The sequence below is a fragment of the Mus musculus genome, chromosome 3 (genome assembly GCF_000001635.26).
Source record: "Mus musculus strain C57BL/6J chromosome 3, GRCm38.p6 C57BL/6J".
Taxonomy (NCBI): domain Eukaryota; kingdom Metazoa; phylum Chordata; class Mammalia; order Rodentia; family Muridae; genus Mus; species Mus musculus.
The window spans coordinates 149,422,838-149,448,687 of NC_000069.6; the positions used below are offsets into that span (position 1 = coordinate 149,422,838).

At 41.2% G+C, this 25,850-nt stretch overlaps 2 long non-coding RNA genes across 10 annotated transcripts in view; one reads left to right on the plus strand and one right to left on the minus strand.

The window, feature by feature from the left end:
- The window catches only part of Gm30382, a 264,413-nt gene extending 241,651 nt beyond the window's left edge, over nucleotides 1-22,762 (minus strand). For both annotated transcript variants that reach the window (XR_001784032.1, XR_001784033.1), the window contains exon 1: nucleotides 22,265-22,762. This is a non-coding gene — a long non-coding RNA (predicted gene, 30382). The remainder of the gene's footprint in view (nucleotides 1-22,264) is intronic.
- The window catches only part of A630039O03Rik, a 68,773-nt gene continuing 49,343 nt past the window's right edge, over nucleotides 6,421-25,850 (plus strand). For all 8 annotated transcript variants that reach the window (XR_376220.3, XR_867740.2, XR_376219.3 and 5 more), the window contains exon 1: nucleotides 6,421-22,283. This is a non-coding gene — a long non-coding RNA (RIKEN cDNA A630039O03 gene). The remainder of the gene's footprint in view (nucleotides 22,284-25,850) is intronic.

Sequence of the window (25,850 nt, forward strand, 5' to 3'; positions counted from 1 at the left end):
CTCTTAATTCAATAACCCATAAAGGCAATGCTCACTGTGGTTTCCCACTCATGAACCTGACCTTTCGTTAATGTCAAACATCATTTTCAACTAGCAAGGGAAAAAAGCATATTATTTATATAAAGCTAATAATTATATGGGAAAATAAATACAGAGGAAGTGATCATGGAAAAGATGAGCCCTTATTCATTTTTATCACTATGACTTGATATAATATTGTGTGTATCTTTTCTCACAGTTCCAAAATATAAAGAGAACATGCCATATCATCAAAGTGTCTAAATTTACCTAATCATTATTTCAGAGTCTAAGTAGTAACATGAATTTTTTTTCCCCAAAGCCATCCATTTTACTTGCAAATGTGAGATCCTTCTCAAAGTGACCTATTGTCTTGAGTTTTTATTCATGCATTTTTGTTGTTATCCAGGGTAGTTCTATGCTACCTGGATTTCTGTTTTTAAGAAGCAGCTAAACGGATTGTGAGTGTCCAGAAGTGAAGGGAGAAGAGCCTCCCTCCTTTCACCAGCTGGATACTTTGATTTGATGCAAACAAAAAACGTTCATCATCGAATATTTATTGAGAGCACACACGAGGCCAGGCACCGCTCCAGGCACTGTGCAGCAGGGAACTGTGTCTAGAAACAGTTCCAGCATTTGCAGAATTTATGCTTGAGTCGTGTGTGAACTTATTAGCCAAATTAATCTGTTGTTAAACTTTCAAATGCTACCAGCGAGAGCTATTAATATGTGTTCCCAACTTCCTCAAAAGCATCCTTCGAGCCACGCTGCTTCCATTTTTTTTTCTCAGATGCTCGCAGCAGGTGCCGTTAAGGTAGAAACTCAACACTTGCTTTGCACTTCTGTGAAATGCAGGTAGATGTCAGCCTCCAACGTGGGAAGCCACTCGCTCCGAATGAGACAAGGAGGTGTTTGTTGTTGAGAGAGGCTTCTGTTAGAAGCTGGAGCATATGGTGATTAAGTATGGTGTTATCAGCCTTTGGACACATAGATGGTCATTACAGAGTGTGTAAGGAGAGATCCAGGGGCAGGGACTATTGCTCAGTGGTGAAGAGCACTTGCTGTTCTCACAGAGGGCTCACGTTCAGTTCTCAGCATCCATACAGCAGCTCAGGACTACCTGTGACTCCATTTCCAAGGAGATCCTACACCCATTTCTGTCTTTCTCTGCCACGGTGTGGATGTGGTGCCTTTATTTACATGCAGACAAAACATTCATACACTAAAACAAAAATGAATAAATATTTTAAAGGGAAGGATTTATTAATAACAATGTATTTCAAAGGCAGTTTACTTTTAAATAATAATACCTGTTTTAGGTACATCTAAAATTTCCATAATTAACCCCTGCAGTGAAGGTTGACTCTGATCAAGTGAGGATACCTTTTTCCTTTGGGACTATAGCTAGATACATTTTCACTTTTGTGTGTTCCCAGCATCGGAACACTCTCCAAGGCAGAACAAGCCTGTGTGTGTTGATATAAGGATGTGAAGGATGTGTGACCTGTTTTTTTTTTTTTTTTTTTTAGTTTGATCTGATGTCAGGTGTACCATTTGGTGACATGTGACCATTGTAGAAATCTGTTTGAATTAATCCCCATGGGGCCAGCATGTGAGATTATCTTTTGACCCCATTTTCCTGTAAAGCATTAATCTATTTAGCTGTTTGGGGTCATCCTCATCATGATGATGGCAGATGAGATGCTAAGCACAGTTCGGACAACTCATATCTTAATAGCTGCTAATCTCACAAGCATCCCAGTTGACTGGCATGTGGCACATGCCAGATAGAAGCTAGAAAAAGCTCTCTTGGATGATGGAAAATATTGTTATTTATTTAAGAGCAATTTAATCAAAATAACAGTTTTATTTTCATTTCACCTTGACTCAAATTAAAAATTAAGCACCAGAAATATGCAAAGGAATGCAAGGGAGTTGTTAGATAACAGTCAGGAAAAAATAAAGGCAGAAATCACAATATTTCATGGAGTAATCATTACAGACTGATTACTAAAATTTTGGGTAAGGATGACTAGAAATATTTTATGGCACAAAACTGATGTTCCTTCTCTCTGACTCTCTTAAAAATTTTAAAATAACAATTGCTTGATGACAATGCGACATTCCTTGCCAGGCAGTGGTGGTACTCAGCTTTAACCCCAGCACTTGGGAAGCAGGGGTGGCGTGGCATGAGTGGGAGCGTGGAGTGGGTGGGGACAGGGGCGTGGGAGTTGTTTCATAAGCTATCGCCCTTCACACCCTAAAAAGTTTAATGGTTGTGAGTCTGGGTTAGGTGTACGGAGACTGAATTAGACAGTCGCTCCAAACTTGTTTAAGCCTCTTCTGTGAATGATACTGTCATCTTTCACACAACTATGTGCAGAATTCGGACTTGAGGTTTAAGCTTGGACTTTCAAACTTTCTAAAGTACAAAGCAAACCTTTCTGTTCCTATGACATTACTTATCTTTAGGCATTTTGATATAGCAAAAGAACATGAATTAATATCCTGGACCATTGGCATTTAGGAGTAATCTAGTGATATTTGTCAAGGATTCCTCCCTTTTGAAGCCTACTGTAAAGACAAGGTGGTCGTCAATTGCTTCTGTAAAGGGAGAAGGTTTGAAGTCAGTGTGTCTTCGAAGTGTTTCTGCTTGTATTTGCAAGGAATGAAAGCAAGCCTGTTCTCTGGGCACCCCTTTCTAAAAGCCTGTTTCTGTCTTTTGCCCTCTTGAGCCTGCAGGTTGGTTTCAAAGAGACGATTTTCACCAGCCTGGTGTAAGGTCAGCTGCAGCTGTCCAGTAACTTTGAGGGTAATTGGGGCCTGAGAAAGACAATAGCTGAAGAAGCAGCCAATGGGCTTTATCAACTGACCCGGGATTGAGCACCAGAGCGACCCCCACATTTTAAACAGTCTTTAGTATTGATCCCAAACTCTTTCAAAGTTTAACACCGGGCGATGCTGTACACAAGAGCAAAGCCCTGGCACACTCGTGGTGTAACATACAGAGGGCGTGATATTTGATTATATCTAAGCTTCTTAAATGCCAAGAGGAATCTGGAGAAGGTATTGATATTGACTTTTAAAAGGTCCACATAGATAAAATTAATAAATCTTATTAAAGTTTATTTTAGGGATATTGATTTTAAAGTTGAAATGCACCCACAAAGAAAGTCCCATGATAAGGGTAATGTGTAAATTCCTTGAAAACCCATAGTTACTGTAATTATACGGAGCATTTTACAAGCAATGAGGGACTGCTTGGGATAGACGACTGAAATTTAATCAGTTTCTGGCATAGGCTGCCTTCCTTTCCCACCACGGATTTCCGACACAGGCGGACCTGTTCTGTGACTGAACCTCACTTATCACATCGGCTCTGTCTTTGACCGCTTTCCAAAAGAAAGGCTTCCTCAGATCTCCCCAAAAGATAAAGGAGCAGGGTGGTTTTTCTGAGTGGTGTGTACCCTTCTCCCATCCCTCGCCAGCCATTCTCAGCAAACTTAATTCAGTTCTCCAGCCTAGCTTTTACACTCCCAAGAAACAGTCTGTATTGCATGCATAAAACATGGGGGTATTAACGCTGCCGCGGTAGAGCATCCGATAAGGAAAAAGGCCTCGCCTTTATGCTCTTAGGGAGGAAGTGTTTGCCCGGAGAACCTCTTTCAAAAACAACTCATTTCATTTCTAAGCATTTCCAGTTTCATTTTCATTGAGTGGTGTGGGCCTGCCAGTCTTATGAAGAGAAACCTGAGTTTGATGGAGTTTCTTTGAAAGCAAGGGGGAAGTGGCGAAGCAATCAGCGGCGATAAGTGTGGAAATTAAGCTACCTCTAGAGTTCATGTTTTACAAGGTCAAAATCGATCAGTTTATCTCCCAGCTGATTTAAAACCTATCTGATTATTTCTGATGGCTTAAGATATAACTGTCCAGAAATCTAAATAGAATTTTTAGACTTACCTTTACTAAAGCCTTACGAACTGAAGACAGGGCTGCTGGCTTGATTTCCATCCTTTTTTGCTGTTGTGAAAAACAAGAACTCCCAAGGTACCATTTGTTCTTTATATTTTTATTACAATGCTTAATAAGTCTCCATCCCTAGTGAAAATTAATGTTTTTTTGTTTTTGTTTTTATTTTATTTTATTTTATTTTATTTTAGCTCATTTAAACTCTGGTTCTTTGAACATAGTGACACTGCTGTGTGACATCTGAGTCCCAGAGATCAATTGATAGCTGGTAAAGACCATGAAGAATGGCCCATTAAGGCAGTTAGTATATGACTAATAACAAGGTTTGTGTTTAGTGTGGAGATTTATCAACTAGATGGAGCACTTATGCCTGGGACCCAGATGAAAATCTACTTGAACCAACTTATTAATAAATCAGAGCACCATTTTTAACAGACCATCTTATTTGAAAAATAAAAACTCCAGATATATTAAAATTGAGCTCGGATGAGATAGGTACCGACCCTGAACCACAACCATGAAATGTACACTCAGAGCCTCAGATTAAAGTCTGTAGAAAGAACAGTAAGTTTTTACATTTTTTCTTTTTCTGTTTTTCTGAGGGCTAGTTAGCATCCTTTGCCTGAGGCCTCTGTCTCTGGCAAGCAGGCTACATCTGGGCCACAGAACTGATTCTCTTTCTCAGTCTGCATAAGATGTAATCACACATTAAGATAATATGTCCAACTTAGAGCTACCACCTGTTTGTAGCTATAGTAAGGACCACAGTAAGGAATCTGCTTAAATATCCCAAGCTATTTTTAGAATAGAGAAATAAAGTATTTTCAATAAAGAGGTAGGGAAATGTCCTTCCAGATATCTAGGATCTCAGCAAGATTTTCCAGGCCTCAAAAAATTATCAGACTGTCTCATCCTCAGTGGGATCTGAAGTGAGTCAAAAAGTTGGTCCCAGACGATGACAGATTTAATCATTATCATCTCTATGACAATGCCAATCAGTGAGTATTGATTATTTGGGGGCGATACATTGAGAAGAATATTTCAGGCTCAGTGTATGCACAGGAAGAAAAAAAAGCCACAGCAAATTAGTGACTTTTATGTGGTGGTGGTGGTGGTGGTGGAGGTGGTGCGATTATGAGAGAGCCCTGAGCTTCTAACTTCTGCAGCCCATTGCTGGTATAGGGTGGACCTCTCTATTCAGGAGACTAAGGGAGGAATGTGTGCAAGTTAAAAACAAACAAACAGACAAAAACCAGAAACAGCAACAAACACCACCACCACCACCACCACCACCACCACCACCACCACCACCACCACCACAACTCCTACTACTACAACAAGAAAGAAACAGGCAATAGCTGGCTCACTGCAGATTCAATAGTCAATTAAATAGTTTATCAGACATTCGCAGAGGCCTGAGGGAAGATGGTTTGTCTTCCTCGTACAGTTTTAAGCTTGACATTCATAATTAATTAAACAAAATAGATGTGGGTACCGCAGGTGGCTCAGCTGGTAAAAGTGGCTGCTAACAAGCCAACAACTAGAGTTCAACCCCCTGGACCTCCAGAGTAGAAAAGGAGAACCAACTCCAAAAAGTTGATCTCTGATCTCCCGGTACCACTCTCTTTCTCTCAGTGCAGTTAAAAAACAAAGACGAAAACAAAAACAAAAATAAAAACAAAAACACCCATATCAAAGAATAACAGTGGTGGAGAGCCCAGTCTTCAAGAACATAGCCACCCCTACAGAGTAGTGGTTCTCAACCTGTGGGTCTGGACCCCCATACCAGATGTCCTGCATATCAGATATTTACATTAGGGTTCATAACAATAGCAAAAAGCACAGTTGTGACGTTGCAATGAAATGATTTTCTGCTTGGGGGTCATCACAGCACAAGGAACGGTATTAGGGGATGCGACCAGAGGAAGGTTGAGAACCACCTGCTTTATAGCATCTCACCAGCTGTGATTGCTCACACCCGTAGTCCCAGCATGAGGCTGTGGAGGCAGAAGGCTTGTGAGTGGAGGCCAGCCTGAGGTGACGGTGACACCACCTCTCAGCTGCAACCCTGGAAACATTTCAGGTAGACTGGTCTGCCATCTGAGTTGTTACGGGTAAAACAGCCCCTACTATTTTCTAGAGTGAATGAACTTTTAAAAATTAGCTCCTTCACTACCTGAGCTGAGGTTCACCTCCTTGGAAAACTGACATTTGTGGGATGGACTGACTTGCTTGAACACAGGACCATTCTGCTCTCTTTTGCCAGACAGTTCAACAAATAGTTTCCCCAACAATATGGCAATGTCTCACAGCCAGGCAGTGCTGTTGCTGCCTCCTGTGGCTGCTCCTCTTCCTTCTCCTACTGCCGACTCTTTCTCCATCTCCTCTTTCAGACCTCTCCCTTCTTCTCCCCCTCTTTCCTCCATCTTCCTTTCTTCTTGTACCTTCTCCTCCTATGCCTCTCTGCTACTTCCTTTAAAAAATAATTGATCCAAATTCTCACGCTTACTGTAGCCAAAACAAGTTTTTTGTTTTGTTTTGTTTGTTGCATTTGTTTGTTTTGTTTTTTATTTTCTGTGTTAAAGCTGTTTACCACATTGCTCTCTGAAGCAGGTTTTTGAGTTAACGGTATCAGAACATGGACATCTTACTTGGTATCAGATCTCCTTCTTCCCAATCATATCTGACCCATCACCACGGTCTCTTGCTACTCACCACCTCTGACAGAACTTTGGGATCATTTTCAGTCTTCTTCTACTATTCTGCATGAAGTCAAATAACTTTTTCCTTTGCCTCTTCTGCTTCAGGAACCTCTGGAGGAGAGAGCTCACACCTCTCTGTAGCTCACACCTCTCTGTAGCTCACACCTCTCTGCAGCTCACACCTCTCTGCAGCTCACACCTCTCTGCAGCTCACACCTCTCTGCAGCTCACACCTCTCTGTAGCTCACACCTCTCTGCAGCTCACACCTCTCTGCAGCTCACACCTCTCTGTAGCTCACACCTCTCTGTAGCTCACACCTCTTTGCAGCTCACACCTCTCTGCAGCTCACACCTCTCTGCAGCTCACACCTCTCTGTAGCTCACACCTCTCTGCAGCTCACACCTCTCTGCAGCTCACACCTCTCTGCAGCTCACACCTCTCTGCAGCTCACACCTCTCTGTAGCTCACACCTCTCTGCAGCTCACACCTCTCTGCAGCTCACACCTCTCTGCAGCTCACACCTCTCTGCAGCTCACACCTCTCTGTAGCTCACACCTCTCTGTAGCTCACACCTCTCTGTAGCTCACACCTCTCTGCAGCTCACACCTCTCTGCAGCTCACACCTCTCTGTAGCTCACACCTCTCTGTGGCTCTGCCGCTCTCCAGTCCATTAGCTGCACAGAAGCTTCACAGAAGTGAACTGGTCTACCTTTTTCATCCCTTACACTCTTCACAGCCTCTCCTGGCACTTAGAGGAGAAGCCTTCAGATGCACCAAAGCCCCCATATGATCCTTCATTTCTATCCCTACCTTATTCTTCATCAGGCTCTGATAAACTCCCTTTTCTAGTCCTCATTTGAAAAGCTCTGGACACTTTGGTTTTGATTGTGTGACTCGTGTATGAGGTATGCTCTTGCGTGGGAGAGATCCCCCCTCTTAGCTACATCATCTACTTGAGGCAAATACCACTTTTTTGAAGAAGTCTGTTTAGTTTTTCTTGCTTTGTGATTATATCCTACCGTGTGTTTGCTTGGGTAATTATTTATTTAAAACCCATCTTCTTATTTTGAGCATGGAGACCATTAACAAAATGGGGGAAATATCAATATTTTCATGTTCTCTTCCTACCTTACATAAGTACAGCTTGCTCCAGAATGTTTGTTGACTGATGCCCAGACTGACCCACTCCAGTAATTTACCAGCTCTCTGTTCACCCTTTTATTTCTAGGGCTAATACTTTTGCTCCACTTCTGTCCCTCAGAGGAGACAATTTTGTAATTCTCTGACTTGGCCCTCCATTGTCACACACCTTCCTCAGTGTTCTTTATAAATGTAGAGAAGGGACTGTAACGTGTAGGGTGTCATCCAGTCATTGGAGAAAGAAATGGAACCAGGTGTTTCTCTGCCCGTCAGTTTAGCCTAAGGTGGTAGCATTCTTTCTTAGCATCTGTGGCTTACTTATGGCTATACATTAACCGGGATTATACATCTTTTTTTTTCTACCATGAAAGTTCCCTGCTAGAAAAAGTGGCATTTGAAGCTTTGCTTAGCCCCTTTGGTGGCTCTGTGGAATGGAGTCTGATCATGTTTACATGTTCCAGCTATGCATGTGGCTCTTGGCTGTGAGTGCTCACGCATTACCTGTTTTGTGTCCTTTCCTGCTTCTTGCACACATGTATTACTTACTGTGTTTAAGTTCCTTGCAGAAAAGGAGAGTAAGGGATCAAAATTACATTACACCGCCGCCGCTTTATTCACACCGTGGATGTTCTCAGGATGCAGACTTAAAATACGAGCTTATCAATAAGTTTAACAGCATATTATCAATAAGCTTAACAGCATGCGTAGTCCAGCATTTACCTCTTTCGTAGAGGAGGATAGCTCATGCAAGTATATGGCCAGCGGATTTTGTTATCTTACATTTTGAAATTATAGCTACATGTCAGTGATTCCTGAATCATATTAAAATTAATTAAAAAGTTAAAAATGTCCGATGTCTTGTATTAGCTGTATGTTATAAATTTCTGCTCTTTACGTTCATATAAAGAGGCAAAGAACAATTTTAGGAAATTGGCCCAGGAGGCATTGAAGACAAAATAGTACATGTGTCATACGCTGCTCTACAATTCTCAATCTAAGGAATAAAATGAATGGATGCCATAAAAGCTCACGATAATTTGACTTATGGTTGTTTTAGCCAATATATAACCATTCATTACAAACGTTCACTGTTGTAGCTTCATTCAGAAGTTATTTATTGAGCCCTGCTTCTGAGATGGGCATGGAGGACACAGGACCCTGAGAGATACTTTGACCATGCTCTCCTACCAGAATCAACAGGGGAGAAGACAGGAAGATGGGGGGATTTTCTATGAGAAATTTGCATGTTTCACAGTCGTTTGTAAAAAATGCATAGATGTCTATTAAGAGTATGGCATGATGGTCTAGGACGGTGACGTCATCGGCGACGTCATCGGTGAAATAGAGGAAGAGCTGAATTTACTAAAGAAGGACACCCCTGTAATCCAGTCTTAAACTCTTTCAAAGTGCTATGCAACAGCACAACGTTGATTGGAATAAAACAAATGTTACCGGCAATGGAAGCGTAGAAGGAAAAAATGGCTGAGAGGAAGAAAGCAACTGAAGATATTACCCACTGCAGAGGTGTTTTGAGTTATTACTAAACCATGAAAAAAAGCTATGGATACTATGGGCACAGTAAAAATCTTAGAGTATTTACTCATTTACATGTGAGAAGATGACCCGCTAGCCACGATCCACGTAGACAACAGAGGACACCTTGTATAAGTTGGATCTCACCTGCCACTGTGGGGGTCTCTGGGATCAGACTCAGGTCATTGAATTTAGCAGCAAACACCTTTACTTAATGTGCCATCCTACTGGCCCCGGACTTCTTTTGTAAAAAGTTCCTGTAAAAATAGAATTTTGTCACAGGCATATTATTGTATCTACTTCCAAAACTGCAAGGAGGGGCTGGGTTGCTTTGCTCTGCCACTGTGGTGTCTCTGTCACAGTTATTTCTGCATCTCAGGCTTACCAGAAGCTGATGCATGTACTGCACTAGTTAAGTCCTTCCTACATACTATCCCCAATTTACAGGTGAGATTGAAGGTTAGACTATTAAATAAGCTCTTCGAGATTTGGAGACAGAGTCTGAAACGAAGCCTATGTCTATGGGTGCGGGAGTTGAGCTTTAAGTCCCTAAGGATTGCCGAAATAAGTTCCTGGTGTTTACCCAAATGTTTACCTTGGCTTCAAAAGAATTAATTACAGGTATGCCAGATGTAGGGTTTACTCTGTTTATAGACAGACAAAGGGGAATGATGTTATGAAATGCTACTTGCAAATGTTGCTGTAAAAAGTGTAACAGTTGCTGTGAACGGGATACATGGATTGGTACTGATTAACAGTCAGCAAACTAACCTACACTCTTGTTAGCTAATTGTAAGACACATTTTCTTTATCTGTTACATTACTGAATATATTCACAGCTAAAAACACGGAAATTGAAAAACAAAACATAGAAGATAGTGACTTCATTAAATGTTCCCAGGTTCTTTAAAGGCGGAAAACGAGTTTTTTTTATTTTATTGTAAATATAATATTTCATTTATTCAATATATGCAATCATTAGAGTTTGGAGAACTTAATGGTGTAAATGTCAAAATATGTTTCAATTGGATATATGTATGTATTTATAAGATTATCATTGAATTTTTTCATTAAAATGTATACCTCATGGTAATTTTTATTTATATACATATACAATCATGCTATGTTTAATTAACACATAATGTTTTAATACATTTTCAGTTAAATGCATGTAACTGAATATGTAGGGAGACCCTTAATTATCTAGGCAGACCTCCTTACTTATGAATGGTAATGTTTCCAAAATTTTAAATATAGTTATGTTATTTTCAGAACAGCATCTATAATTTACACACTTAATTTGCAATGCTGAAATTCCATCTTAACCTCTACTTAAGCTAACGTCAAGCATCCTGTATCGTAGAGTATCTAGGGGTAAGCCTGATTTCATTGAAAAACAGATGTTTTGGGCAGTTATATCTATAGAACAATGATAGGTATTAGCAATTGGAAGTGTACGTCCCAGGATATTCATGGTGCATTATGGGATATAGAAGATCAAGTCTTAGAGCCATATGACACAATGGTGTGGTGGCACAGCAGTGTGGTGACACAAAGGAGCTTTCTTGTCATAACATGGTGTCAGCAACAGATTTCCTGAGCCAGGGAGGAATAAGAACTGACTCCATACAAAATGGGAGATGTTTCTTAGAGATGGTGAGAGAAATGATGTAGAAATCAAACAGAGAGTGAAGAAATCTTGCTTGGATGATGTAGCTTTTCTCCATAAACTAGTGAGGAGGACAAGGCTTTGGCCGGGGGGTGGGGGGGTGCGGTTCACTTTACAATGTGTCCTAAACTAATATCCATTAAGAAGTAAAATCACTGCTATTTAAGAACTAGGACTGTAGCAAAAAACAGCATGGGTATCACTGGGCACTGGGATAAAACATCGACCCTAGGTAGGATTTCAGAAGGATAAACTGGGCTAGAGAGAGATAGCTCAGTGCTTAAGAGTGCACAATACTCTTGCAGGAGACCCAGGCATGGCACCTAGCACCCACATCCACACAGCAGCTACCAATTCCAATTCCAGATTCAGTTTCAGCAGATCCAACCACTCCCCTGACCTCCGAAGACTCCTGTCCTCGCACAGTTCACATATCCACATTCACATGCACATACATAAGATATACAAAAACATATTTTAAAAGGGCAAATTATTTCCTCAGCATTTACTTCTTATATTCTCTAAATCGGGATGTGGGCAAAAGTTATACCATTTCATTTTGTTTGTTTACCTTCCTTCTAACTACCTGGGAGCTAGTGTTTGCAACTCAAGGACTGCTTAATTTCAGGTAGGGTCTCTCTCTCTCTCTCTCTCTCTCTCTCTCTCTCTCTCTCTCTCTCTCTCTCTCTCCCTCCCGTAGATATAAATCCAGATGTGAAATGCCTTGATTTGTTTATTATGTTGAATAATCATAATATTCTCACTTCCATATTTTCAGAAATATCAAAATCATAACCTTACCAGAAAACAATACACAGCCTTTTGCAGATCTGAAGCTGGGTCAGCCTCAGGAAGAGATGGTAGTGATCCCAGAGTTTCCTTATAGGGACGTCTGTTTAGTGACTCTCATTATTCTCCACTTTAAAAAGGAGGACCAGCAATGAAAATGATAACATATGACTGACTCACAATACAATATATCCGCCTTGAATCATTTTCTAAATCCAAAGATATTTTTAGATGAAAGCAAAGGCGGTCATTTCCACATCATTTTGTGAAACTTAAGCCTACCCAGAGGAAAGGTAATTTTGTTTGATCCTGAACATCAAGTGAATTTGTTCACCAAACCATTTATTCCAAAAGGTAATTAAAATAATGTAAAATTGATCCAGTCTATGTTTAACAAAATTAACTAATTATAATCTGCTTAAACCACTTAACCTGTATAGCTTCTTTAAAAATCTTTGACTTTCTTTGGAAAAATAAACAATCTATCCTTACAAAGGAAATGCCTCTTTGTTTTTTGTTGGTCCTGAGATGTGTTGGCCCCAAAGAGAACAGACAGAAAAACAAGAGGAGACACTGAGATTGTTCCTGAAGCCAAAAGCACCCACAGCAAGGAAAAGGACATGTTTAGAGGTGAGGTAACTGGTTTTGGACGCCTCAGTTCAGTGACTGCTACAGGAACATTGACGTGGGCACGTAGGGACCCATCGCAAATGGCCCAATACGAGCAAAAGGTGCATCTGCCTTTCGGTATTCACACTGACTGTGGACAACTCGGTGTTTGTTTGTGTTCCACCAATTTGCACTTATTCAAGTTAGCATCAAACACACTTTTAAAAGTTCAACAAATCAAAAGAGCTAATTGCTTGCCGCTAGCTACGTTTATTTTCAACCTATGTGTCCTAATCACAGAAACACGACGGAGATGTCAAAATTCCAAAGGGTTTATAGGCACTGTGAGTGTCCCGAGAGCTAGGAAATGGCTATAAAAGAACAGAGATTATCTGTGACAACTCCGGGCTTTAAAACAGTGTGGATGAGCTGGGAACCACCTCAGGGAGAAGTAACCTCAGGCCCCGTGTGGCTGGCCGATCAGCTGCCACCTATTATTAATTCATTATAACTTACCACTTTATTTTGCAGATAAAATTGTCATTTATGTCATTCCTAAAACCAAATGACATTATAAAAGACACCCAGTGCTAAGAGAATCAGCTGAAGTATCTCTATATAGGCTAGGTTAAAAAAGGCGAGAGTCTGATTTTTTTTTTTTTTTTTTTTGACAGAAATCTCTTGGAATGCTCTCACGCTGAGGCCAGTTTGTAGACTTGTGCCTCACACTTATTCAACGATATCGAATCACGTGAGCATACTTCTACAGCTAATCAGGAATTTTTTTTCTAATTGAATTATGACCTTTAATCCACCTTCCTCTTGATTATGAATGACGTTGACCTTTACCTAATTTAAAGCAGACACTCTCATGCAAAATTATGCAAACGACACATGTAAATTCTGAATCACACTAAAGATGAGCCTAATGGACCGCTGAGAAATGGTTTCAGAAGTGTTCATCCTGGGGCCCAGTGAGGGCTGGGTGAGTGAGGGAATTCTCCAGCCTGTGGAAAGCTGCAGAGACCTAGTGCTGTTTATATATTTCCAGCTTCTATTTAGAAAACTAGCATGTCAATCAATACACACATCAATTTTGATTATTTTCCTCAGCGTTTTATGGCATTCAGGAAATGATCACCATGTAATGAAGTCAGATGAAATTATTTTTTAGGAGAGTTGGTGCACTGTGCCTGAATATTCAATTCATTTCCATTTCGGATCATCGTAGGCTACATAGAGACCCCGTGAAAGTCAGCTATGGCGCGTGGGGCGAGTTCACTTCCTGATACTGTTTCATCTCATTAAAGAGGAACTTCATGCCCATAGCAGCTGGCAGCCAGCAGTGTTGCTCAGATATATTTAGAAACTACTGTCTCAAGGAAAAAAGTTGAAAGAAGAAAAGAAGCATATTTGCATCCAGAACAAGATGAGCCCTAACTCTTTATTCTCCTTTCTTGCCTTGCCTCTCCCTCTCCGTTGTCTTTAGATCAATAAAGATGATTATGAGTGGACACCGCTTAAGGGGAGAGCAGTTTTGAGCATGCACTTATAGAGCAGACTCCTATAATCCATGCTGCCCTTCTCCGGTCATTCCATTCTACTCCAAGCAGGTATTACAAATGAGATACCACTGTTCATCAAATTATCCTTATTTTTCTTTATGTACAAAAGCATAAAAATGTTGTAAAGCTTGAAACACATGATCCTTAGTCTGTGTCTTATTTCATGCTCATTGGTGCACGCACACGCGCACACACACACACACACACACACACACACACAAACAGAGATTATGTCACAGTAGTAGGTGACTGAGGGCATTTCGCTGTCAGAATTCCTCCAAACAGTTCCTGGCAGAGAAGGATCTGCTTTTGTGACTAACATTGGGTGGCAGTGGTGGTGGCGGCAGATTGCTCTAAGTAAAATAAACAGATTGACCCCGACAGATAATAGCATTTTGCACTGCCAAATACATGTTTATCTTTTGCTATTGGCATAATGGCCCTGACAGTGCTCTTAATGTAATCTTTCTTAGGAAATTAAACAGGTTTTAATGATATGCTTATAATGGATTGGGGACAGAGTTCTAGGGAGAGAAATATCGATACTAGATGTTTGGGGGAGAATACATACATGAAGCAATGTCGAGAGGAATCAATGAACATCAGGAAGAAATCAATGGCAGTCTGTGTTTAAGGAACTCATTAACATAGTGCTCAGAGAGATCGCCAAAAGCCCACAAAGCTATGGGAGTTCTCGACATTCACCGTGCCTCACACACAGAATTCTTAGGAACAAGTCTACATCTGCCTAATTCAGAGTTCTCAGAAGTTGCCAGTCTGCCTTTCGAGCTTGGGTTCTGCAAACTCCCTGTAGTCTGGACAGATGCTGTTTATCAACTGGACTAAAAAAATAATCTGCAACCAGTGCTCTCTCCTGACGTGGCTGGGAACAGGGGTCAGCGTCTCTCCTGGCATGGCTGGGAACAGGGGTCAGCGTCTCTCCTGGCATGGCTGGGAACAGGGGTCAGTGCTCTCCTGGCATGGGTAGGAACAGGGGTCAGCGTCTCTCCTGGCATGGCTGGGAACAGGGGTCAGTGCTCTCCTGACGTGGCTGGGAACAGGGGCCAGTGCTCTCCTGGCATGGGTAGGAACGGGGCCAGTGCTCTCCCCTAGTGTGTCTGGGAACAGGGGCGGGTGTTCTCCCCTGGCGTGGCTGGCAACAAGCAACCACTGCTCTTCTCTGGCATGGCTGTGAACAGGGGCCAGTGCTCTTCTCTGGCCTGACTCGGAACAGGGATGTACATACTAATTTCAGAGCCACAAAGTCCAGAGAAGTGATTCAGCTGGCAGGAGCATTGGCTGCTCTTCCAGAGAACGTAGAGATGATTCTTGGCACCCATATGGCAGCACACAGCCCTCTGTAACTCCAGGTTCAGGGATCCACGGCTCTCTTCTGACCTCTAAGGGCACCAGGTACATGTGTGCACACATGAACTCAAATATATAAAATAAAAATAACTGAATTGAAAGAGCCATAGACATGAACTCAGACCGGTCCAGAGTCATTAGGCCCAATGATGTTAAATTGAGTCCAGAGAAGCCGAGTTAGGGGAAACTGTTAATTTTAATCAAAACGATAACTGTGACATCTAGCACCGGAAGAACCTTTTGCTCTTGGCTTCGGTGGGTGTGTCACACTGAGCTGAGGTCCAGAGAGTTTTAAATCCAAAGGACTTGAGGCTCTTTATTAGTAACAGATTAGAATCAGCCCTTCCTTGCTCCATAAAGCTATTTTCTAAGCTACAAAATGAAACATCGGAATTGTTTTGTCTATGAATGGCATAGAGCAAAGCATGAATATAATTTTTTTACAGAAAAAAAATTGCGTGGGGAGTAATCTCAGCATAGGATTAGGCCGACAGCAGCTGCTTTCATTCCCTGCCATAAAGCAGAGAGGTGGATATCGTGAAAATTTATCGTCCAGATGAGGAAACAGGTCTGGCGAGATGAGATGGCGCCCCATCGGAATTTTAGCATGTCCGATGAAATGGCACCCCTGATGGGATTCTAGCAGGTCCCTGTCGGTAGTCAGCCAGCTGCTTTGTGCTTCCCTTGAAAAATCCATTCCTGTGATTTAAAATGCCTATTTTTCCCCCTCTCTTTTCTTAGTCAAGGATGTGAAACTTTAAACTATGGCCACACACCCCTCTCGTTAATTAGAAAGATGCTCACAGAGTCACCTGCAGTCCTTGCTCCATCCCTGCCTGAATCCACTAAAATCCCAGTAGCCAGGTTGCAATGCTTTTTTTTTTTTCCTCTCACAAGCTAATCAAAAGGATTTCATGATAGTGTTTTTCATCCCTGTGACTGAAGGAGGAAAAATGAATCCATGTGGAGCGCCTGAGCTTTGCTATCCAGCCATACTGAGTCCCCTTCGCTCAGTGTCTTTACCCACCCAGAGTCTTGGAAAACACCACGAGATTTTTGATTCCTCTCCGTCTTGGTCCCCAGAAGGAGTTAGGAAACCCTTCTACTATCTGGGTACCGTTGCTGTTTGTCCCACTCTCTGCTGTGGGTTGTTCCTTTCTAGGTATCACCTTGAGGCCATATCTTATTGCAGGTATCCAGCATTTTCCCAGGAGCATGCACGCAGCAAAAGCTTTGTATTACGGTGCACCCGAGCCCATGGCTTCCACTCTCTTCCTCTCCACCTGCCCAGTTGATGTCCGCGAATTCCTTTTTCGAACTTGGCTCATGGTCACAAATGCTCTCTGTGGACTTTGTTACAGGATTTCTAATTCCATCCATCTACAGCAGAGTATCCTCCTACCCTAGTGCTTTCCCTGGCCTTGTCTCCTCTCAGGACCAAAGCTTCGGGACAAAGAGTATGCTGTGTTTAAGATTAATTACTATTGGCACGTCACTGAAAGTTATGAAGATTTGATAGTACAAGTTAACAAGCTGGAAATGGTGGTTAATAAGAAACACCTCGGTCGGGATCCTTTAATATCAGCTAACCTTTTCCCCATTTCAGAGAACGCTGCTCTCCTCAACCTTGTACTAGTTTCCATGTTTCTGTGATTTTTGTTGCCTTTTCATTTTCTCATTCTTTCCACTCAATTCTTACAGCAGTTGTGTCTCTGTTTCATGTCACAATGAGAAACTCATTTGTATGAAACACATTTAACCTTTGTATTCAGTGGGCTTAGTTCTTCCCTCACACTTTTTTTTTTTTAAGTTGAGCACACGTACACTATTATATTTTTGGGAGAGCACAGCTCCAGTGGTGGAGCATAGAAATATTTTTTGACAAATATAATTTACAAAATTGAAATAATTTGTAAAGAGAACTGGATCTCTTATTGCCCCTGAAACAAAATTGGAGTATATAAATTGGTCTCGCCACATTAAAAAGTAAGCCCGTGAATTGTCTACACGTTAATTAAACACAGACACTCGGCTTAGCATAGGGTCCAGATCTGTGAAAAATGCAATCTGATTTTCATCCTGAATTAATTTAAGCTGCAGCAATTGAGGAATTATTATCATCATTATTTTTACAAACCCTACAAAATCAAAGGCTGAGATATGCGGGAGGAACTTCAGTCACTGTGAACATGGAGGCAGCTGTGGAAGGGAGGGCTCTTTAACTTTGCTGGGAGAAGATTGATAGGAGCCACACAATCACAACACCACCACCAACCACAGCAACAACAAGAAAGACGCGGCGCTGGCTGAATGTGATTGCAAATTTTGGGCTCTTCTTTGCAAAACAGTTGATCTTATGAGCTAGTGAAGTTTAATTTTAAGCTCCCATGTAATGACAACTGTCACTCTGAACTGACTGCTAATACATTTGAGAATTAAGTTGTCTGAATATTTTTTTTCAAACTTCCCTGGAGAGGAATGTCTTTTCGTTTTATTTTCAATTTCAAGGAGCTGACATTATTTTTAGGCAAAAGAATTCAGTGACTGGACTTATGAGTTGAGCAGGGAGGGATAGCTCCTTTTAGTGGCTTGAGGTCAGCTGTGACACCTTGAACTAAATGTATCTTCCTCTGGCCTCTTTCTCTTTGCCTTTCATGGTGGAAATACAACTCCAGTAATTTGACTTGAGAAATCAAATCTGAGTGGAGTGCCTTATAGGCTACTGAACTCACTCAGCAGAGAAGATGGTAGGATAAGCTCAAATTTAAATTGATTCCCAGATTTTCCCACTCCAATGGCTGACATCTAACTTGGCTAATCCATATGAAACTGGTCTATTAAACTAGCTGTAAAGACAAATTCTTGGGCTTTCCTCCTGCCAGCAGGTAGAGAATTTGGACTTAGAAGAGCAGCCCATCTGTCGGATATTTTAAGTATGATTTAAAAAAATACTAGTGTCACACAATGATGGCAAAATTTTTTCTTTTGTTCCCCAATAAATATGTATCTTATACGATCACTACTGTCCAATGGCCTCTACATCTTTTTTTACTAGATTTTATATGGATCCTGTGCCAGTGCTTGTTTATATTGTATAACCACAGGTCAATGATCAGTGTTTGAATCAGATTCCCATGGGTGACCTGTGTAATAGTTCATCTTTTCACACTGGGATGAAAGACAATAGAGGAAGTTTGAAGCTACCACAAACAGGCAGACAGAAGGAAGGCTGCTCTCACTTCTCTGTAAGGAGGGAGTCTTTTCTTTGCCTCACAAAGTGGGCAACACCTATGACATAAAAACAGTTAACTGTGCTGAGTGGCACACAGTCAGCATATTTAAATATTCCCTATCATGCTATCTGTCATCTACTCCTGCTTTGTAAATGGGTTGGTGATATTTTGTCTGGGGAAATTTCCATACAGATGTTCCTAGTGAATAGAACGGCAGAAGAAAGGGCTATTTCAGACTGCATTTGAAGGATGGTTCCACAAGACGGTAGAATATACTTTTCTTATGTGAACTGTTGTTTGGCTCAACATGTTAATTGTTATCAGAACTTCTCTGGAGTTACTAGGAATGGTAGTTAGATAAAGCCCCGGGTTAATTTCCATCAATACCAAGCTCCTTACACCGTTGATATTTCAAACATATAAAAAGCTGTCAATCTTGGTCAGACAGAATAAAGGAGGTGGTTGTTGTAAGACTGAGCAGACATGCCAGTCAATTACAGATGTGATTCTGTGTTCTACTCTACTAGAGTAACCATTCCTGGCATGCCACCAGTGAAATAACTCTTTAAGACTGCTATAATGCTAATACAGATCAAAAGGAAAAGCGATGAAGAAGTTGAAAAACCAGAAAAAGACACCTAGTTCTGGTATGTCCAGACAACAGATGGGTAAGTTGGATAAGATATGTTTGCTATAGGGAGAGGGAAAGAAGTACACTGACCGATAAGCCAGGAAGTCATCGTTATATGTGATTTCAAAGGAAAGGCAGGTTCAAATCCCATGTCTGCACAACTCCATGGCCTTGACAAAGTCAATTAACTTCTCGGAACCTTCATGGTTTTATCTACAAAGTGTGTACAATGGTCCCCTTGACCTGACAGCATTGCTATGAAGATTAAAATTATTGCAAACAAAGCAATAAGGATCTGATAAGTGTCCCCTGGATACCATAACCAATCCACACTCCAATAACAGTTCCAGGGTCTGGGAACTGTTTAGTGTGGCAGAAAGTCTTCCTGAGAAGCTCTGGGTGTGTGCAGATGTAGCAGCATCGGATGCTCTCTGATGGTGCAGATCATTTCTCCTCAGGCAGGGTTGCACATTGCCATGACTCCCACTGAACACTCCCAAAGTTCTGGACAACTTATTAACACCCCCTATAGTATCCTTTTAAGATGGAAATTTATCTTTTAAACTGCATTCGGTAAAACCAGCAGAAGGGACTCAGGGGGGAATAACAAACCACTATTAAATACAGCCGTGAGGGTTCTCGGTGCTCAACATTTTGCTGCAAGGCACACTGAAACGGAGTGGATGTAACTTATCCTGAGCAGTTGCTTGAATGAGTTAGTGGAGGAATGGGAAGTGTACAGATGAAGCAGAGGAACCCAGGGGGAGTTGAAGGCTGTGACCATTTTATTTAGGATGCACAGTAAGACCTGACTAAAGGCATAGGAGGTCGGTCTTTGGAGACTTTCTTGAGGTTAGCAAACAAACGCAAGCATCTATAAAAATCCCTGCTTTTGAAATAGCCCTGTGAAATGATGGCTTGGGATTCCGGGGGGGAATGCCTACAAACCTATCAAATCCATGTAATGTGAATGCAAAGAGAATGTCTAGTTGGCGGCATTTTCTCAGGTCCCCAGAAGAGTGCCTTGCCTAGTTTCTCTGTCTCTCCTTAGCTTGCCTGCTGACAGAGTATCTGTGGTTTCCTTTGTTCTGAAAGGGCACCCTTTAGTTCACAGTAGTCTGAAGTTCGCCCAGCCAGGCTATCCTGTACACTCTCTATCTGTCTGAGTCTCCCTGTGGGGTTTGGGGCAATGAGTGGGACTCCCATCCAAATCCCTTTGGCTGTAGGAGAGTCTCCCTTGACCATAATCCTTTTCCCCCTGTAGTACTGAGGCTCATATGAAAAACTACAATGACAATGACTGCGCAGGACATATTCAAGAGCAGCCCCATGGCTCCCACAGATACTTTCAATCAGCCTTTCCTGGCAAGCCTCAGCTTACTGTACAGCTCAGTAAAAGAGTTTGAAAAGAAACTCTAATTGCTAGGTAAGCCATAAGTCAAATTCCTCTTTTCTCACCGTGAAGGGTTTTTATTACCCACGGCTGTAAATGCCAGCCCCCATCCTTGCAGAATAGCTTTCAGACCAGAGGACAAATAAAATGCTAAGAGGCAAAAGATATGTATCTGTTAAATTCTACATATAGCACCCTAACAAATGCCGGAGGCAGAGAGCTAGCCCTCTGTACAGTAGCAACACTTGTGCCGATGGGCTTCTTTATGCTAGCAATGACAGAGTTCCATGCCCTGCACTACTGGACTCAAAATTCAGAGTGCAATCTTTTCAGCACAGCATTCAGTACCAAAAGGAAAAAGGAAACACACAGTTCTGACACTGAGATATTTTATGTGGATAATAAATCCACCCCCCCAAACTCTACTAACTACAAGTATCTACCTAGAAGATAGAGTCTGAAATTTATGACATCAGAATGATTGGGTATACCAGAAAACATTTTTTCCCCTTCTTTTCAGGACTGTCAACTTTGTTTACTGTTTATGTTCAATTCTATCTCCTACAAGGGATTAAATATCCTTGTCAGAGCCATATGTCAAAATGCAAAATCATATTAACAAAGAGTATGTTCAAAGACAGATGACATTTATCTCCGTTGCAACTGGAATGTTCTAATTATATTTGTACTAATTCAAAAGATTTTTTTGAATTTGTAATTTCATGACATTTTGATGTGATTTAAAGTTAAAATGACTATGGAATGATTAAAATATTATTACAAGTCACTTCAAGGAAACACAGTTGAAGTATTACAAGCTAAGGGATTGCTTTCAGAAATAAGACGTATATTGTACAATCTATTAACCACTTCCACACATTTTTAAACCGAATATAACCATTTGACTATTGAAATCATTCTTAAATAACGATCTCCACTGTGCTATATACATGGCAGGGTTTAAAGAGCCCCTTTACAGTAAAGTTTTCTAAAATACGATTTAAATTTAAAAACAATACCTACCAGCACGTCTAACAACAGTAACGGAATCCAACTAATTGCAACACTTCTGCATAGCCTAGTAATTTGTGAATTGTGCAGAATAAATCTATTTGACAGGCCAGTTAGCAATAGAGCCTCTAGCATGCTGCCATGCCGCAGAATGAAGTAAGAGCTACCGTTTTCTCGCTGATGTCAAAAACATTTCAACAGTTAAATTTTTTTTTTCTTTTCCAGAGAAAATGCTGCAAGAAGGTTCCAGGTTCAGGCAAACAATACACAGCCACCTTCTCACGGTTGAATTTTACACTTGGCTGTAATTGGCAGAAGTTAAACCATCTAAAGAGGTTATTATTTTTTTAAGAGGGAAAACTTGATAGCCAATTGTATTTCTAGGTTAGAGAGTAGACACTCTAATCTTCCTTGCTTGGTAAAACTGAAGCTGGCTATGTGGAAAATAAACATCCAAATACCCCCGCACTTAAACAATTGCACCTACACCGTTAAGTAACAAAAGCCAGAGACACCTGGAATCACAGCATTTGCGCCCTGTGCCAGCAACAATGTAACGCATTCCAGTGACATTTGACAATGAGCAGACAGAAGAGGCATTACACGCGTCTTTAGAAGAATCAGGCTTCCTACCTTCAAGAGACAGATGGAGGTAAGTTCCTTTATAAGAAAAAGTTGTAAGCAAAACCAGGCAGCAGTTGAAGTCAATTGAGTCCTTTCTGCTACTGTATACATACAGCAGTTCTGCAATAAGGGGAGAGATAGAATGGGAGGAGCGGCTGTGAACGAGTGACCTCCTCAGGCTGAGTCCTCTCCGGGAACCACACACTGACAACCAGTTTCTGATTTGCATGGATTATCTCCACTTGACCAGATCCTCCGCAGATACATTTAAAAGGAGCTGGTACAATGGTTAAAATGATGAGAGAGAGAGAGAGAGAGAGAGAGAGAGAGAGAGAGAGAGAGAAACAGACACGAGATCGCAGAGCGTGGATAAGCTGGGGCGTGCAGAATTGTGTCTCAGAAGAGCTACAGCTCCCTCTTCATGCCACAGTTGTAAGATAAGAAATGTTGTCATTACGAGCTGGTTAATCATAGTGAGAAATAGAGCCAGCTTAGTCCGAATGACACCTGCTCTGATTTCTGTGGACATTTTATGAATCTTCTTATATTGTCAGTAGGATTTTAGAGAGTATAACAGAAATATTTTACTAGTATCCAGGTAAACAAATTTAGACAAAGTACCAGTTTTGAATAAGATTAGTGCTTTAATTTGAATGGAGTAGCTGACAAGGGAAGAACATAATTTGCTGAAAGAAATATTGATTTGAATGGGAACTGATCCCTGGCAACTTTTAACATTACTTGCATGTATTCCAATGCAAATAGAAAATGATAATCTAATATTTATGAATAATTGATTGTCTGAAAGAACTCAAATCTGCTGCTGAAAAGAGGTTGTTTCTTTAAATCTCTTTAAATAACTGTTTTCATATTAATTTTCTCCTATGCTACAGATGTATCTTTACATATATAGGTGTTATTCACTTCCCCATTTAGCATCTTCAGAGAGATTGTCTGGTTGGTTATAGATTCATGTTCTCCTTTGAAAGCTGAGAAAGGCAGGAGAGGGTATGATTCTAACTTTTACGAGCAACAGCCACTTGGCAATTCCACAGAAGATCTGGAGCGAAGCGGGGGGGATGTGTTTGAGTGAGTTAGTATGAAGCCTGCCTTGTCTCTGGCAAGAAGCAGCTGCAGAATGCCCAACCAGTCACACGATTAGGCTTCTCTATGGAAAATCGGTAAAACCAGCTGTTGAACCAAACTGGTCACAGTTATGAGGAAGCTGGTGTTGACATGATATGAGCCAAGTGACACAGGTTAGGTATCTTTCAGTGCTAATCTCTCAGCATAAACACACAAGCATTTACAGAGGGCAAGAGAGATCTCCCAGCATCTGCCCTGTTGCTGCTGTTGCTGATGCTGTTGCTGATACTGTTGCTGCTGCTGCTGCTCTGTCTCTCCTGTCAGGAAAGATACTCTGTGACTGACGAGATGGACACATGTGATACTTTAAAAGAAACTGTCAAGGAAATGATAAGGAATTTCCATGAGACTGTAGAAGATTAGGGATTTTGAAAGTGGGCAGACTCAGTGGAAGTAACATTGTTTAGGAGACCATTGCTCATAAGTACTGGGTGAAGACAACAGTTATTTTCTGACATTCTGTAGTCTGATTGTTATGTGAAGGAATGGCTCCTTCCACTGAGTTCCTTTTTCTTCTTTCTTTCTAAATATCATTTGACTACAACTTGTAGATAACTCTGACTGTAACATTATTGGGGTCTTAATACCTTCTTCAGGCTGCAAGCTCTTTGAGTCAAGAACTGTGTAGGTCATAAGCCCTTTAGGACACTTCTCCAGGTAGTCTGAAAGTTCTGTTTATCTAGTTTAGATATTTCACACAATTCTTTTGGTAGAAAATAGATTGAAATTACTGGCCAACTACACTAGTTATTCCTGTAATACCTAGAGTCAGAAATTATTTCTTCCTTATTTTTATGAAATAAAGTAAGGATAATATAGGTGACATGCCATGCACAGGATAGAAAGGCCAGTAGTAGTTGGGTCTGGTTGTGTGTTTTCATGAAACCATGATGTTACATGCCTCCTCCTTGTATTGGGAACATCTTCCTGAAGGTGTTTAGAATTTGAGTTGTAACCTTTTGGTCACCACTACTGACTTGGAAAATTACCAGTATTGTGAACATAGGCATGTTGCTTAATATTTGTAAAAATAGGGGTAACACAATGCCCTCTCTTATATCACTGGCAAAGGTAACAAAGATGAGGTACCTGGCAAACATCTACTCAAGCAGCAGAATCAGAATCTGTTGTTATAATTATTAGAAATCTCTTTCCATTGAGTCAACATGCCTGCCTCTGTGAAGTGTTAGTATGGTGCCCATTAGATGCAGAAAGCAGAGAGTTTCTTTGTTTGTCCTTGGCTCTTTTCTGTTCTTTGAGGGAGACTCATTCCTGGTCCCTGACAACCAGAAGGAATGGCATCTCTACCTTTTTATAACAGACAGAAATAGAAGCACGCTTCTCAGGAGAGCTGGAGAGTGCGTTGTGGCAGCAGAGCCAACCTTCTGCACAGGAATAGGAAATGGCTGGTGTGGTACAACGTGAAGGGCACCCAGAAGCTCTCTGGTCCAGAAATATCTCCCCATCTGTCCCCTCCTATTCCCTGAAATGCCACCATTAGGGGCTCGTTTCTGTGTTTTACTGGCTTTCCATTCTTTTTTTTTTTTTTTTAACTGCACACAGAGTTTGCACATTAACACATTTACACTTGAGTGATACGTGAGTTCACAGTAGTTTCACTCGTTCTATCTGAGATAGTTTCTCTAGCAGCTAGGTGAAGACCAGCATTCCAAGAAGCCAGACTTCAAGTCAGGCAAAGAGGAAACTTGCTTGGTGTGTGCAGTACTGTGGGACAAAAAAGTTGCTGTGTGCATGGAGCCATTGCTACATTTCTTATGATGTATATATTTTTATGTGTATGCATGGTGTTTGTTTGCACATGTATATGTGGGTACATGCATGTGTGATATGCACTTGCACAGGTGTGAGAGTGGATGTGCAAGTTGGACGACAACCTCAGGCAACATCCCCCTTGTTATTTGAGACTGCATAGTCCATTGGCCTTGAACTTGCCAAATAGGCTCTATCAGCTGGATAACAAATCTCTAGGATTTGCTTGTTGCTTGTCCCTGCCTTCTCTGTGCTTATTGTGCGTGTGTGTAAGGGGGGGGGGCAGTGAAGGGAGAGAGAGGGAAAGAAGGAGAGAAAGACAATGACAATTTACTTAATGTTCATAAGATTCTCTTTACTGTGTGGTTGGTATAGAGAATAAAGGCAAGTTACCCAGGAAACGTTTAACCAGTAGACTATTGTTCTAATTACTAGAAATCTGTTTCCATTGTATTGAAATGCCTGCCTCTGTGAACAGTTACTAAGGTGGCATTGGATGTAGAAAGAAGATGGTTTCTTTGTTCTAGGGAAGAAATTTGGGCATTTGTGTGAATGGCAAGTGGGTTCCAGGGTTCCAGCCATGGTCTCCACACTGGCTTGATACATCCAATGCTACCAAGCACAGTTAATTTTCATACATATGAACAGGCCAAGGAGAACTTTGGATAGGTAACAGATG